This window comes from Ranitomeya variabilis, chromosome 6 (assembly GCF_051348905.1).
Source record: "Ranitomeya variabilis isolate aRanVar5 chromosome 6, aRanVar5.hap1, whole genome shotgun sequence".
Classification (NCBI taxonomy): Eukaryota; Metazoa; Chordata; class Amphibia; order Anura; family Dendrobatidae; genus Ranitomeya; species Ranitomeya variabilis.
The window spans coordinates 367,194,081-367,206,835 of NC_135237.1; positions in this window are offsets into that span (position 1 = coordinate 367,194,081).

Here is a 12,755-nt window from a genome sequence, read left to right on the forward strand (position 1 = left end):
CCTTTTTTTAAATCATGAGGGTATCCAAAATGCCTGACCTTTTTTGTTACCTGTTTTTAATATGAAGAAATAAATAGATGTTTTAAGAAACCTTGGATTTCCTGGGATCATTCGTCCAAAGATGCGCTGGATGTCAACTATCTAAAGTATCTGGGTGGTTTATTACTTCATAAACCCCCAAAAAACAAACTGGTAACAGAAAAATAGCCTTTCTGGCTCAAAAGAAAGTAAACAGTACATACACAGTCCTGCCCCGTACTTCTGAGACATCACATATGGCAGCTCTCTCAGGAGATATGGTGGGTAGACATCCCGCCCATCTCCGACCTACCCACCATAAAAGCCATGCCCAGATAGTGACTGGATTGCTCTCAGCACCTATCATGCTGGAGAAAACACTTATGGATTTCACATCACACAGGAAAGCAAACTTTGTGACAGATATCTCCCCTCATGTACGGCACCAGTGACCCTGTCACAACATATAAATAATGTCCTACAGTTTGCAGCCGGGTCCTCCAAACAGTCCATGTTCAAACACGTTGCCATGGGCAATGGTACCCCCATATCTCTTGGGTGGATCAGTACCTATGAAGTCCCTAGCTCTGTGTTAGCTTCACACATGCCTGGTTTGCACAGATCCTCCTGCTATCCAGCTTGAAAAAACAAAAATGGACCCACCCAAGACAAAACTGAGAGTTTAAATGGGAATCCTGGACATAGAGCCACTCCCAAGACCCGGAGTGGAGAGAGGGATTCGCCTCACTACCAAACCTGCTAATCCCTCCATAAAAGCCCATGTCGGGTTTTCCTAAAAACTAACTTGGTCAACTACTTCGACTAAATCCACACTCCCTTTTACTTTGACTTGTAATCATAGAAGTATTGCTGTAATCACAATGCTCTGCAACAGGTTTATTATGCTTCTATGCGCATACTGGGGGACACATACTGGCAGGGCCGGACTGCCCACCTGGCAAATGCCATAAGGGCCTGTGTGGTTGTGGGCCACCTTGCCTGCTACATTGTTAACAGAGTCAGTATTCTCAAGACACCCTCCCTGTTAAGAGTTGTGACGGATCACAGTCACTGATTCCATCACTCACCCCAGCAGGCCACGGGTATCATTAGAAATATTGGTCTTGTACTAAATTTTGCTTTCCTCCTTTCAGGGTAATATTAGTAATATATCCCATCTGGTGCTTGGGGATGGGGACAGCATGGGCCTGGGTGATTTCAAATGCCAGGGCTGAATTTCAGCCCCAGTCCGTTCCTGCATACTGGCCTTTGTAAATGACCCCCCTCGCTTCACAATTTTTTTTTTCTACCAAAATCAGCACAGAAAAAGGAATATAAAAATTATATAAAAATACAGCCTTATGTATAGTAAAAAAAGGTAAAAATTATTTGAATATTTCAACGTGAACATTTGATTTAGCCTTTAAAAGTGATTGTGTAATAAACCTGAATATGCATCTGGTCAGGATGGAGGAAAATGGTCAGGTCCTAAAACAATTTACATGTGTTACAATTGCAAATTTTTTCGTGCACATAGTTACACAAACAGTTCTCAACTTTTACTCCAGCTGCAACACTTTTCTGTGCAGTGGATAGAGTTTAGCAAGAAAGAGTGTGATCCAGCACAGCCCAACAAAACCTCTATGTGGTTCCCCATCCTTTCTGACCTTGAAAGCCACATTCAGCTTTGGGAGAGGGTTGCGAGGTACACTCAGCTCCCACCCGTATCACAGAACATACAGAGCCCTTATTACTGATATAATGACAGTCAAAGTTTTTTCCCAGAAATCATACCGAGGCAGTAAACCAAGATCCAGGGGTTCTCATCATACCTCCATTCAGTATTCTCGCATCAATCACTCCCACCACACTGTTGCATCCAGCTTCAAGCACCTCCTCTGACAATTCGCATCATCCGGTCTCCAGAATATCATACTTACCGTACATATTCGAGTATAAGCCGACCCGAGTATAAGCCGAGGCACCTAATTTTGCCATGGAAAACTGGGTAAGCTTATTGACTCGAGTATAAGCCGGGTATGCATTGTTCCCTCATTCCTGTCCTGCTATGCGTGGCTCCCCTTGTCGTGTCCTGGTATGTAGCTCCCCCTATCCTGTCCTGGTATGTGGCTCCCCCTGTTGTATGCATGGCTCTGCCGGTCCTGTATGGCTGGGCTCCCCGTCCCATCATTGTATGCATGGCTCACCCCCCCGTCCTACTCACCCTCCTCGCACTGTTGCTGCATCTTTGTCCCTGCAGTTCTCCTGTCCTGAGTGGTCAGGTGGCTCATTAAGGTAAGGAATATGTGTGCCACGCCTATGGGAGTGGAGACGCGGGCATATTCATTACTTTAATGAGCAGTACCACGTGATCGCTCAGCACAGGAAGAGCTGCCGGGACAACGGAGATGCAGGGACAGAGATGCAGTGACGGCGCGAGAAGGGTGAGTATGATGTCTTCTGTTTGCCGGTGGCTGCAGCTGCTCCACCGCTCCCTCTACCCATGCCAGCTTTCTGGACTATGACTCATGTATAAGCCAAGGGGGGCGTTTTCAGCACACAAAAAATGTGCTGCAAATCTCGGCCTATAAAAGGGTATATACAGTAAATTATCTCCAGACCCCCAAGGTCAGAATATGCACATTTAGATCTGCTCTTCCATGCAGGGTCACTCACAAAATTTACCATTTGGAGACTGGCTCTTCATAGTTGTTTGCTAGACCTGCTGTTAATGTACCAAGCTGGCAGACAGCCACGAGCCACACATCATGGCTCCATGAGCCACATGTGGCTACCGTGCCACAGGTTAGTGACCCTTGCTCTATAATATACACCAGAAAGTGGCATAAACAACAGCAGAAATGCAGTCCAGTCTATGATTGTGTACACTTTTTGAGTGAACAGAAAGCCCGAAAGAAAGTGTGCACATCTGAGGGTGTGTTCCCACGGTCAGTAAACGCTGCAGGTTGGACGCTGTGGATATCCACAGCATCCAAGCTGCAGCGGCCAGATGTTACAGCATATTTGATGGGATTTCAAGAAATCTCATCTACACAATGCGTACTGAGATGCCTCAGGCTTACCAGTGGAGACACACATGTGGTGTGTCTTTCCAGACCGCAGCATGTCAAATTATGTAGCGGAGACTCTCCGTCTCCGCTGTATAAATTACCCATTCACTATCATTAGATGTAGTAAAACCACATTATCGTCTTAGTCACATGCGTATTAAGTGCGGGAACGCAGCTTACTACACATGTGTACTATTTTAAATAATGTCGTACCTTGTTTCAGCTGGAAGTTCGTGTGCACTGCAGTTCTTGCGATGAGCTGAGCCGATTACGAGAACTGCGGTGCACGTGACCGCCGGGGACCGAGTCATCAGCGGTCATCATCTTCAAGCTCTGCTGCGTCTGGATGTCAGGCTGAGTGATAGCATAATGCCACCATTCAGCCAAAGGCATCCAGATGTAGCAGAGCTGGACTCGTCATGGGACAGTATGTATATCTTCTCGGTGGACAGGTATGGTATATTGTTGCTTTTTTATTTTATTTCTATTACAGGAGAAGAAGGGCTTTGCTGGAAATAGGCGAGGTTGTAACTATGGTTTAATTAAGATTATTAAAGGAGTCTGAGTCACTATTTCATTTAAAGGACTGGCTGTGTCTTTATTTACAATATAACTATAGGATTAGTAATGGATAGGTGTCTTATAGATGCCTCTCCATTACTAAGCCGGGGGCTTGATGTCACCTGACAATGCAAAGGTGACATCAACCCCACAAATATTACCCCACTTGCCACCACTACAGGGCAAGTGGGAAGAGCTGGGTAAAGTGCCACAATTGGCACATCTTTGGATGCGCCAATAGTGGGGCAGCTGCGGGCTGCTATTTTTAGGCTGGTGAGGGCCAAAACCCATGGGCCTCGCCAGCCTGAGAATACCAGGCCACAGCTGTCTGCTTTTTCCTTGGCTGGTTAACAAAAATAGGGGGACCCCATGCTATTTTTTTTGGAGGAGATCCCACTATCTTTGCTAACCATCCAAGGTAAGCAGAGTGCTGTGGCCTGGTATTATCAGGCTGGTAAGGTTCATGGATATTGGATCGTTACCAGCCTGAAATACCAGTCCTAGTAGTCTGCTATAATCTGGATGGTTCACAAATATAGGGGGACCCCACGCTATTTTTTTAAAAATTATTATTTATTTATTACAAAGGAGGGGACCTCTCTCTGTCACTTTCTGTGTCAGGTACATCCGGCTGTGTCACAAGATTCACCGTTATGTAAATTAGTACACATGCGTAATAAGCTGTGTTCCTGCACTTAATACGCATGTGACTAGGAAGGTAATGTGGTTTTAACACATCTAATGATAGTGAATGGGTAATTTACGCAGCTACATAAATTGACATGCTGCGGTCTGTAAAGACGCACCACATGTCCGTCTCTGCAGGTGAGCCGCGGGCATCGGTGCACACATAGTGGATGGGATTTCTTGAAATCCCAACCACTATGCTGTATCAGCTGTACTCAGTGGGTTGGACACTGCAGATGTACTCTAAAATAGCTAAAAGCACAAAAAGAGGATTCAGAGATCCTCCAAAAATGAGAAAAAACAGCAAAACAAGGCAGAGATGCTTACCTGCCTAGGCCTCCAAACAAATGCACTATCAGGATGCAGTGGACCCATGTGGTCAAGATGAAAAAAACACACAGGTGCAGCATAACCGATGAGGCAGCCACTCACGGCCTACCAAACTAATGGAGGGGGTGGCTGCTTGGCACATTGCTGCACATAAAAAACTTGTATGTGGCGCTGTTCACACAATGGAGATGCACAGCATCCAGGCAGGCCTAGTAGTGACACCCTTCTATTAGATCAGGCGGGCCTGCCCAGCGCTATCCAAATGCACCCCATGTGAACAGACACCACAGTTTACAAGAGAAAAATGGGCCCAACTGCACCCCGAAAAAAAGTGCAAAAAACACATAAAAAAATATATTTTTATGTGAGGTATTAGTTGATATTTTGGCCAAAATAAAGAAGCTCATGACCCACGTCAAGGGTCCCCACGCTCATGAGTCCTAACTCTAAAATAGCTAAAAGCACAAAAAGAGGATTCAGAGATCCTCCAAAAATGAGAAAAATGGGTCCACTGCATCCTGATAGTGCATTTGTTTGGAGGCCTAGGCAGGTAAGCATCTCTGCCTTGTTTTGCTGTTTTTACACTGCAGATGTACGCAGCGTCCAACCCGCAGCGTTTACTGACCGTGGGAACATACCCCAAGATATCTGCAAACAGGAAATCACTTTTTTTTCCTTCCCACAAGCCAACTTCAATTGGCTTTATTTCAAATGACAAAAAAATGCATACAATGAAAAAACACATCAAAAACGAATGCGGAAAAACATCAAAAATGCATTTAAAAAAAACACTTCAAAAACGCAGGTGACCTGCCAGTGACCTCAGATGCAGATTTGGTGCAGATTTCACCTGCATCAAATCCTGCGCAAATACTGAGCCTTTCCTGATCGTGTGCAAATACCCTTAAACAATTTGATGCATCTTAATTCTGTGGGTGATTCTTCAAGACCCCTTTATGTTATATGTTACACTTTATGTTATATGATAATGTACACTTAATGAAAGTAATAATTTCATGCATTATAATTATTATTTATTTATTAAAGAGTTTATCTACACAGTTTAACATTAGTACTTGCTAGTCCCTGGTCCTCATCTGCCGGCCACTACCGCTCCATGAGTGGCTGCTCACATGTAGGCAACTTATAAGTTAATGAAAACAACAAATATTAGCTCAAATATAAGCAATGTACATAAACTCATAAGTAAATATAAAAACACCCGAAGAAAAAGAGTATAATTACCATATAAAATGTAATTAAATATACCATTAAAAAGACCATAAGAATAAAATTAAATTTCAGAGTCTGCTTCAACCATAACCAGAGAAAGGGAGGCCAACAAATTGCATATACAATGACATGTATAATGTCCAGAATAAGGCTCAATTATATGTCCACAATTAGGAATAGTACAACGAAGTGCTGCCTCAAAAAAAGTGCATATAGTGCAAAAAAAAAAGCTACCAAATATAGTGTGCAAAATGAGGGCAGAAAATAATATAAAGAACTTACATTAGTGGACAGAGTGTGGTAATGGAGCTCCCACCGCCCCAACGCATATTTACTTGTAACTTTCTCAGGAAGCGTGTGTTGGGGGGAGGAGGGGACGGGATATATAAAGGTACGACTGACCAATAAAGACAAAATGAACATCGGTGGTAAAGTGTAATGATATAGCCGCTGATGTCAGATCCAGCCGCGGCGCATGCGCAGTTTGGAACTGGCGCCAGTGTGACGCCTCAGCTTGCGACCCGATTGAATGCAAGTGTAACACTCCAGGGTCCTGGTTGTTACAGTGGCATTGCTTTACTCACGGGTAGAGTGATGTCATGCTTGGAAGTGAGGGAAGATCTCTATCACCAGGTAAACATAAGCATACAACATGTTCACACTCCAGGCCAGAATGGGGAACTCTGATCCAGCTTATGGGTGGGTCCCCTATATAAATATTCTGGTCTGGAGGAAAGGTCAGTCAGTGAGTGCCAGACAGCAGACTGGAGCAGTCTGAGGCAGAGAGGAAGATGAGGGGCCGTGCAGCCACGAGAAAGAGCTGCAGCTCCTGGACAGAGATAACCCAGAAAGACGAACAGATTTGTAGTCATCGTGCAGGAGTGCGAAGCACAGGAGAGTGACATCTGGGGAGGACAGCTGTGATTGGACTACCTCCCTGTAGAGCGCAGATCCTGGTAGCCGGAAGACTGAGGTTGTGAGGGACTCCCAAGACTTACAGCAGAAACTGGCAGGACAGCTGGACTACACGTAACCTGTCCACCTTAATACCCAGGAGACACAGTGGCGCATAGAGCCCGGGTCGTTATAGAAACCCTGTATAAAGGCTTGAGTCACTTGTCATACTGGTTAGGGTCTCACCTTTATGGAGGACAGAGAGAACTGTGAGGACCTTGATAGAAGCCACAGGCAGCAAGGGACTACACCAAAGTGCTGGTAGGAAGGCTTTCATCTCCACCTGGTAAAGGGGACTCTGAACTTGCTTCCAAGCTGGCCGGACCCTGCCTGTACCTGTGAGCTGGTGCCCTGGACTGTGGTTACCTGAAGACTTCAGTAAACCATGTAAAGAGACTGCAAACCTGTGTCCTCCGTTTCTTCACGCACCACCCACCATCTTCACCTACACACCGGGAGCCCTGGGGACCCAACTTCACCTGTGGGAAGTTATACCATCTTAGCTGCCATAACTTCATCCCAGAGGACCCCTTTAAGCAGCGTCGGTCCCCACTGACCGAATACCATAGGTGGCGTCACGAACATGAACTTTATTCCAAATCCCTTTAAGGACATTCCCTTTAACATGGGCACCCAGAGCCATCAGGTAGCCACCACCGTGACATCCCCCTTTAAGTACCGGACCCAGTACCGAGTACCCCACGGCTCTGGCAGGCGACTCACAAACACATGTGCGTCGTCATGACGACAGCGCATGTGCAAGATCCCAATGCGGTCACTCACCGAGGCATCAGCGACGGACCCACCGCGCATGCGCACCACGGATGTTAAAGAAGAAGGATGAACTGAAGAGTAACAGGGCAGTGAACTGAATAGAAGTAGGACAGTGAAAAAGGTAATGTACTATATATGTGTTAAATAAAAATGAAGGGAGTGAGTGAATTCATTATGTGAATGTGTACATATAAAAGGGGAAAAAGTTGTGTGATAAAATATAAAGTGAGTGTAATAAAGAATGTGATGATAGGAAGACATGAAAATAATGTAAATGAAAATAGATATTGGCAAGAAAACCAAAATACAAGCTATAAATGTGTAATGACAATAATATACAAGAAAAAGAAAATAATAATAATACACAGGAAAAAATGAGTGTGATAAAAAATACACACTGAAAAATAACACAAGACCAAATAAAGTCCAATGTGACTTGACACGGAAACTCTTCGTAATGATGTAATACGATCATCCACATTCCCCGGAGATGGAAATCAAAACATCAGCAGCATCCATCAGAAAACAATATTGATCACACAACCGGGTCAAAAAGCTAAGCATTTTTGTTGTCCACATGGTTGGGGACCACATAGAATGGCTTCACAGGCCTAGTCTAACCCTGGTGGTAACATTGCATACAGCTCATAACTTGTGGAGCGTGTATGGCTGTATTATATTCTCTGGGGGCTTCATTATATTCTATGGGGGGGCTGTATTATATTCTCCGGGGGGCTACATTATATTCTCTGGGGGCTACATTATATTCTATGGAGGGCTGTATTATATTCTATGAGGTAGGACTGCATCATACTCTTTGATGGGGCTACATTGTATTTTATGGGGGGCTGCATTATATTGTATGGGGGCTAGATTATATTGTACAGGGGCTTCATTATACTTTATGAGGGGCTACATTATATTCTATGGGGGCTTCATTATACTATATGAGGAGGGCTACATTATATTCTATGGAGGGGCTACATTATATTCTGTGGGGGGCTGCATTATACTATATGAGGGGGCTGCATTATATTCTATTGGGGGTTATATTATATTGTATGGCGGGGCTGCATTATACTCAGGGGGCTACATTATATTCTGTGGGGTGGCTGCATTATACTCTGGGGTGGCAGCATTATACTATATGTGGGCTGCACTATACTGCATCGAGGAAATGGGGAATACATTATACTATATGAAGATATATGGGGTGCATTATACTATAGGAAGTGAATTTGTCATGGTTTGTTGGGAAGTTTTGGCTGGGACCTCAGGGGTTAAGACTTTTCAGCCTTTCTCTGTGTTAGGGCTTAATATGGCCACAGCTGGGCTCTGGTCTTTGCCAGTTATACTTCTGCCCTCGGCTGAGTAGTTTGACCCTTGTGTGCTTGTGCCTGCTCTTGTGTGTTATCCTGTTACTGACCTGGTTCTGTCCCCCATTTTTGCTGTTGTCTATTGACTCTGTACTGCTCATTCTTTCTGCCTGGTTTCTGACTTCTGCTTTGTTTTGACTACTCGTTCTGCCTGTCCCACTGGTACTTTTTCTGTCCGGTTTCTGACACTTGGCCTGTATTTGATTCCTCTTTTGTACCTCGCTCCTTTACCTCGCTAACCTCTCGGTTTTGACCTCGGCTCTCCTGACCTTCTATTGTTCTGTTGGTGCCCGCCGACCTCCTCTGTCTTCTCCGGGAGCGCTGCGGCTTGCTCTGCCCCCGGTTCCACCCCCTGCAGTCACGTGCCACAGGTCCTGCACGTCAGTGGTTGCGCCCCGTCCAGATAAGCTTTCTGTGCGCTGCATTTCCTCACTCATCCAGAAAATAGCGGAACTCGTGTACTGAGATAGCCTTACCAGTCACAGTGTTCCTTACATTATAACTGACCATCACAGTCTTCTGGCGCTGGGGGTAGTATGGACCTCTTAACAAACCCTTTCTGAGCAGGTGAAGCACCTAACTCAAATGATGCAGAAATTGACTATGGAGCAACAAGCTCTTGCTCAGACTCAGAAACTGGTATCTGATGCGGTGCAAGGAGCCCTGTCGTCGGGGGTTCAGGGGGCAGGGGCTATAGATGTTACTCTATTCCTCCTGAACCTCCAGTTAAGTTGCCGGATACATTTGCTGTGGACAAAGCGAAATTTAGAGCCTTTACGTAAAGGGAACCTGTCACCCCCCCAGAGCCTATTAAAGTAAAAGAGCCACCTTCCGCAGCACTAAGGCTGCATTCTGTGAAGGTGGCTCTTATGTTTATTATCCCTAGGAATGCTGAAATAATGAATTTTGTAAATTTCCCTCCATACCTCGATTGAGTCAGGGAGGTATCTTTTCTCCCCCTGACTCAACCGCCTCGCAGCTGTCCATCATCCTCAATCTTGCCTCCGAACGCCGCCTCCTCTCTTTCTCTTGACGTCACCGGCGCCTTCGTGTAGCGGAGACCCCAGATCCCTCCCCGCAGTGAGTTATGATGTACTCACACTGCAGGGCTGGGAATCTGGCACCTGCGCATAGGCGCAGGTCACCATGCTCCATAGAAGATAGTGCCGATGTCTCGTGAGATTTGTGAAGAGAATGCATTTTTTTAGGCCCTTGGGCATATCTATGATGAGCCTGATTGTGTACGGCTGGCTGAGGACATGGTGATGAGTGTTTGTCAGGGGAAGCACTCGGCTGAGTGGTTCTATACTGACTTTAGATGCTGGGACGCTGAGGTTTCCTGGGATGATGCTGCCCTTCAGGGCTTGTTCCGCAGAGGCCTCTCTGAATGCCTGAAAGATGCCTTGGCCCTTTATCCTCCACCTGACTTTCTGGAAGACCCCCTGACCCAGGCTGTCCGTATGGACTGTAGGTTGTGGGCGAGAGGGGTGATGCAATTAGAAACCCCATTGTTCCCAAGTGGGAATGAAGCTGCGTCCTCATCTGAGGCCATGGAATTGGGCGCTGTCACCCTCAAGGAGAAATAGATGAAACGCCGTCGTGAGAAGCAGCTGTGCTTTTATTGTGAGGAGTCTGGACACTGGAGGAAGGACTGTCCCTCCTGCCCTTCATCGACCAAGGTGTTGGGAAATGACTAGGCCTGGGTAGTTGTCGAGGAGACTATCCAGACCCTCAGGTACACGTTTCCTCATTTTCTAAAGTTTTGCTGCAAGTGGAACTTCTGGTGACGACTGTCCTTTTTCTACAGCTTTCATTGACTGCGGTTCATACATCAACTTGGTCGACTCTCGGTTGCTTTCTCAATGCAAGAAAGGGACAGTCAGGCTTAGGTTTCCAATTAAAGTGGTGGCTATTGACTCTTCTCCCCTTACCAAGGAAGGGATTCCCTTTATGTTGGACATTTTTTCACTCAAGGTGGGCTCTGTTCATGTTCAAAAAATAAGTTGCTTTTTTCTTGGAAAATCTGCCTGCTGGGTTGGTGTCGGGGATGCCTTGGTTGCAACGTCACAACCCCGTCATCAATTGGGAGAACAGAGAAATTGCTCAATGGGGGCCTAACTGTTTCAATCAATGTTATAAATCTGCATTTTTGTCTAAACCTGTCAGATCTGTCTCTGTGTTATCTGTCGGTCTAGAGGGTATTCCGGAGTACCTGAATGACTTCGAGGACGTGTCCTCTGAAAGCGAGGCTGAAGTTTTACCGCTACATAGAACCTTTGATTGTGCCATTGAATTGGTTCCTGGGGCTAAGTTGCCTAAAGCCCGTCTGTTCAATTTGTCCGGTCCTGAGTGTTTGGTCATGAAGGAGTATATTGCAGAAAGCCTCTGCAAGGGGCTTATACATCCTTCCATCTCTCCTGTGACTGCCGGATTCTTTTTCATTAAAAAGAAAGATGGTGGCCTACGTCACTGCCTCGACTTTTGAGAACTAAACAAAATAACCGTGAAAAATACATACCCTCTTCCCCTTATCCCAGATCTATGTAATCAATTGTCTGGGGCTAAATGGTTCTCCAAACTTGATCTCCAGGGAGCCTATAATCTGATAAGGGTTTGAGAGGAGGATGAGTGGAAAACGGCCTTCCTCACATCTGAGGGTCTCTTTGAAAACCTGGTTATACCGTTTGCACTTACTAATGTTCCCGCCATATTCCAGAATTTCATTAATGTAGTGTTTGCTGATCTTATAGGATGTTTTGTTATTATCTATCTTGATGACATTTTGGTGTATTCCCCAGACAGTTATACTCATTTGCAATATTTACGAACTGTTCTCCAAAGGCTCAGGGAAAATCAGTTGTTCGCTAAATTAGAGAAATGTTCATTTTTCGTACAGGAACTGTCTTTTTTGGACCGGATTGTGCCCTGTGAGGGTTTTCATATGGATCCTAAGAAGGTACAGGCTATTGCTGACTGGGTTCAACCCCGGGATCTTAAGGGACTCCAGCGCTTCTTAGGGTTCGCCAATTATTATCATAAATTTATTAAGGGGTTTTCACAAGTGGTCACACCCCTTACTGATCTTACACATAAGGGCACGGAAGTAAAAAATTGGTCTGAATCTGCCCCAAATTCCTTCTTGACTCTGAAAAAATGTTAAAATGTTTCATGTCAGCCCCAATTTTGGTGCAGCCAGACTCGTTTAAACCTTTTATTGTGGAGGTGGACACCTCTGAAGTGGGGGTAGGAGCAGTGTTGTCTCAGGTACCTGCCAATTTGACCAATCTCAAGCCATGTGCCTTTTTTCCAGGAAGTTCTCTTCAGCCAAAAGAAATTACGATGTCGGCAATAGAGAACTTCTTGCGGTCAAATTAGCATTTGAAGAATGGAGGCACTTTTTGGAAGGAGCAGCTCACCCGATTGCTGTTATTACAGATCATACAATTTTAGCCTATATTGAGTCTGCTAAAAGATCGACTCCCAGACAGGCCCGTTGGTCCTTCTTTTTTTCTTGGTTTCGGTTTTCTATTACTTTCCGTCCTAGGTCCACGAATGTTAAAGCTGATACTTTGTCCGAAGTTTTGATTCTGTGTCTCCCCCCGAGCCGCCGTCCTCCATTCTTCATCCTGGGGTGGTGGTGGCTGGGGTCTCATCGGAGTTGGAGCAGGAGATTGTGGGGGCTCAGTCTCTTGCCCCTGCCTCCAAACCAAATTCTTTGTCCCGGAGTAGTTTCAGCTTAGGCCCCTTCAGT